At 37.6% G+C, this 4,554-nt stretch overlaps 1 long non-coding RNA gene across 1 annotated transcript in view; it reads right to left on the bottom strand.

Moving 5' to 3' along the window:
* LOC107286180 overlaps window positions 1-4,129 on the bottom strand; it is a 6,553-nt gene extending 2,424 nt beyond the window's left edge. Inside the window, exons 1-2 of the long non-coding RNA XR_001548848.1 lie at window positions 4,002-4,129; window positions 3,731-3,841 (exon numbers count right to left, since the gene is read on the bottom strand). This is a non-coding gene — a long non-coding RNA (uncharacterized LOC107286180). The remainder of the gene's footprint in view (window positions 1-3,730; window positions 3,842-4,001) is intronic.
* Between the last annotated feature and the right edge of the window lie 425 nt (window positions 4,130-4,554).

Raw genomic sequence — 4,554 nt, 5'->3', positions numbered from 1 at the left:
ATTTTATCTTTTTCTTAAAAATCTGTTGAATATTCCACCAAATCTTAATCCAAAAAGCTTTAACATCCCTGCATGTCCACCAAATATGATAATAAGTAGCATCCATACTACCACATCTCCAACATTTTGGTTGCAAGTTCGGATACATGCAAGACAATTTTTGAGGGTCCAAATGCCATCTATAAAACATTTTATAAAAGTTTTCCCTTAAATTCTGTGCCTGAGTGAACTTGACATTTCTTACCCAAATTTTCTCCCAAGTTTCCAATTTAATTGGTTCTTGGATATTTTGAGCCCATTTAATCATACAGTCTTTAACCAATTCCGTCTCCGAATCAAATTCTATCAAAACACTATATATTCTCCTAATATGGGCTCTACTTTGATCTTTAATCTGTTTTATCAAGTTCACATCTTCCAACATTAAACCCAATTTTTGATCTATATGCCATCTCTCAACAAGTTGAAGATGTAGCAACCAGGACTGGAGAACCTTATCCTGTTTTAACTCTTCCAATGATTTAATTTGCCAGTCCTGTCCTCTTAGCCTAAGTAACTTTTTATAAGCAATACCTTGTAATTTTACTCCCCTTGCTATTCCTTGTATTGCATGTTCCGGAATCGCCCACATTGGGATTTTAAAGTTTAGCTTATATGAACACTTTTTCCAAACTCTCAGCAATGCAATCCTTAAAATATGAGATTTGAAAGCCCGATCAATTTTCTTATCAAAAAATAAGTAAGCATGCCATCCATAATATAAATCCCAACCCTCAAGTTTCAAAATATCTCTATTAGTTAAATTAATCCAATCACTAATCCAAGTTAGTACCACTGCTTCATAGTATAATTTTAAATTAGGGGCTTTAAGTCCCCCTCTCTCCCGTGCATCTTGCAGAATTTTAAATTTTACCCTAGGTTTTTCCCCCTGCCATATGAACCTATTGATACCTCTTTGCCATTCATCCAAATTTAAATCCTTTTTTAAGATAGGTATCATTTGAAACAAAAAAAGAAACTTGGGGAGAACATTCATTTTTATTGCTGCAATTCTTCCCAAGAAGAATGAAATTGAGTTTGACACCCCTGATTTAGGAGCTCCGTGGAGCTGATAGATGTGCTTCAAAAACTTCTTGGTCGGTTTCTGAGCAGAGGGAAGCCCTGAACAAGCGATGAAATGAGCTTGTTTGGAAAACAGATCAATCACAGTCTATATTACAGTATTTCCCTTGCTCTCAAGTAGGTCCACTATAAAATCCATAGCTATTTCTTCCCAAGGCTGGGAAGGGTCAGCTACCTCTGCAGGAGCCCTGGAGACTTTCCAGGACATTTCTTCATAGCAGCGCAGGTAGCACAGCTTTTCACATAACTCTCAATGTCTTTTTTCATGCCTGGCCACCAGAACTGCCTTCGTACCAAATGTAATGTTTTCAGGAACCCAAAGTGGCCAGCCTACTTTGCATCATGACTGCACTGAAGGGCTTTGATACTCTTGAGCACACACAATTGTGTCCTTTGATCTATGATTATCAGTTCATGACTTTGAAATATGAAAGCTCACGTTATTTTTCCTTCAAAGAATGTGGGTGGAAGCAGTTTTTGCATGCCTCTCTGTAAAAGGGTGTGTACATCACGTAGCGTAATATATCTTAATCAATTATGAATTGTATTTGCCTCAGGCTGGCCTCTCCTTATGCTTGTACTATCTACTTATGTGATATAGTATAAAATTAGCTTTACAGAAAGAGCCAAGGAGGATTTTTAACCCAATAAATGATTTGTCCAAAACCCCCTTTCCATTGTGACTAAAATAGGGTTTTTTTTTTCAAATTGACAATTATAGGAGAGACTTCATTCCAATTAGTTTATTATGGCTGGTCTGCAAAAATACAGACAATCACTTAATAGAGGCAGAGCTATTGACAGCTTAATCATCTAGTGATCATCTGGATCTTTGTAGCTCAGATAAAGTACATCTAATTTTTATTATTACCATGGTCAAAACTGGTAGGCTGTACACTAAAAATTTCAAGAACTTTTCATTCAGGTATATCAGGGGTGGGGACTATGGCCCCTTTATGACTTCAACTCCCAGAATTCCTGAGCCAGCATGGTCATAAGGGATCATAGTCCCCCACCCTGAGGTATATGAATAAAGAGGTAGACTGGAGTGTAGCTCTTCTTTGGGAGGAACTTATTTATCTATCTGGAACTGTGGAGCATGGGGAAAAAGAATGATTGGTGAAAATCTCTAACCAAACCTGAAGACATAAGAGCCCACAGGGAAAGATAACAGTTATACAAATACCTATTAATCCAGGGTTAATATTGCATTTATTGGTGCACTTGTTGATGCAGATTTTATGATAGTATTATCCAGTGCTTTTTTTGTAAAAAAAAAAAGGTGACGGAACTCACACGTCATACAATCCACCTTGCCTACCCTACAAGGTTTCATCCAAAAAAGGTGCTGGAACTCTGTTCTGGGTGTTCTATGACAAAAAAAGCCCTGGCTATCTGGGACCCTTTTTTACTAAATACATTTATTTCAATAAAGGAAAATATTTGTCGCACTGATGATGTGAATTAGTTTGGGTAATGCAAGAAAACAACCAAGCTCAGAGCAAGCCAAAAGCTCCACATTTATTAGTCCAATAGTCACAGTAACTGCTAACAGGATGTTGGGAAGATATTATATATAACTGAGTTGATAACTTAGTGGGGATTTGTGTTGCCTTTCGGGGTGGGAAAATATTCCATTTGGTTGAAAATAATAACAACAGAATGGAAGCCAGCAAAAATAAATGTGGAAAGGTCAAAAATGGAAAATATGTGTATAATAATGTATAGTAATAATAATATGTATTATTTTTAGTATGAAGTATAGTATGAAGGAAGAAAAATGCAAACAAAAAACAAGACAACAAGGACAAATATATTTAAAGAAGAATAAGGGGAGAAAATGTAAATAATAGAAGATTACCGTTACGAAATTGCTGTTAAAAAAAAAAGGAGGAGTATACATTGTGTGTGTATGTGTGTTATGTTTTGTTGTTTTAAAAAATAAAAAAAAATTAAAAAGTGAGAGTTCTAAGACTATGGTTCTTGTGAGAATTTAAAAAAACGTTCAAGAAGTTAATAGATTAATTACATGAGACATGTGCTTATTTTTGCTTAATTTGTATGATTTGATCAAAGCAGTAGTTGTATATCAACAATTATATATTGTTCATATACAACAATATACATCTCCGTTATCAGACCTACACCCAGATTTTCTTTCTACCCTCTAGTGGTGAAAGCATCTAATAAAAAATATGTTTAGATACTACTATGAATTTCATTCTTCCTTCAAAGGTTTTACACTAACTATCCATCTGGACAATTTCCCCTAATTTCCCTCCTGTCAGAACAGGATTGCTGGAAAATAAACTGAGGTTTTATTTATTTTTCCTGTTTGAATTCCTAAAGATGGCTGACAGGTTAATTATTTAGTGTATGATCTGCTGGTGAAGAACAGGCTTCAACAGCAGACATCTGTTAAGTTATTGCCACGAGTATGAAAAAAGAACACCTATTCAGAAATCCACCAGACAGCGATAATACTCGAACTCTATCAGCTCTCATTCAGTAGCTGTACGATAGGGAAAATATCGAACCCAGTTATACTTCTTCTGTGCGTGCCCTTCAATTACAAATATAGCAAAATTTGAAATTGATTAGTACTCACATTCATCTGAATTGAGGCAAAACCATATTTGAATTGTGAATCCTGATTGTGAACTTCAAGACCATTAGGACAGTTTTACTTGCATTCAAATGTACAAGACAGTACTCAAACCTAAGAGACAAAGTAAGAATGCATACGGGATATAGGTAGTAGTTTGGTCAAAGCGTATAGCTTCATAAATTCAGACAAAAGCCCAAGGATTCTTAGGCTGTTAAACATACAAACCAGTAATTCTATATTACATTGCTTTATATTACATTTGAATACCTACCATGAACCAGTTTGGACTAGTACAGGGTTTTCATTGGCACTTGGCAGATGGTACATGACCCTTCCCAGCCTAGCCAAGGATAGCGGGGGAGGAAAAAGCCGAAGTGGCGCAGCACAGGACTTGCCATGAGAGAGTCCTCAGGAGCTGCAGGGCTGCTGGGGCAAGACAAAGGCCCCAGGATCGGCATTTCTGGCTCACGCAGAAGAGAAAGGAGGAGGAGGGGGGTAGAAACAGGAGAGGCTATAAAAGGAGAGGAAGAAAAAAAGACGCAGCCTTGGAAAGAGGAGTCAGCCGGAGCTGCACCAAAGAGAAAGAAGAAGGACAAGGGGGGAGAGAGGAGAGGAGATAAAACAGGCTGGCCGAGAGCCAATCTACAACTTTGTGGTAGCCATCCATGCCAGACGTGTACACAGGTGGCAGTGAAAAACAGGGAAGAAATGCAGCTGGGGAGGTGTCACGCTCCACAAGGAATGAAGAAAGGCATCATCGGCTAGAGGTAGCCAGCAATTGGCATTTGCCCAGTTCACACACCTGGCTCTGTGGGCTCCGGGGG

Source organism: Protobothrops mucrosquamatus, unplaced genomic scaffold (genome assembly GCF_001527695.2).
Source record: "Protobothrops mucrosquamatus isolate PMUCROS unplaced genomic scaffold, P.Mucros_1.0 scaffold257, whole genome shotgun sequence".
NCBI lineage: Eukaryota > Metazoa > Chordata > Lepidosauria > Squamata > Viperidae > Protobothrops > Protobothrops mucrosquamatus.
The sequence above is the reverse complement of the archived record's forward strand: the minus strand, read 5'-3'. Positions and strand labels throughout refer to the sequence as shown.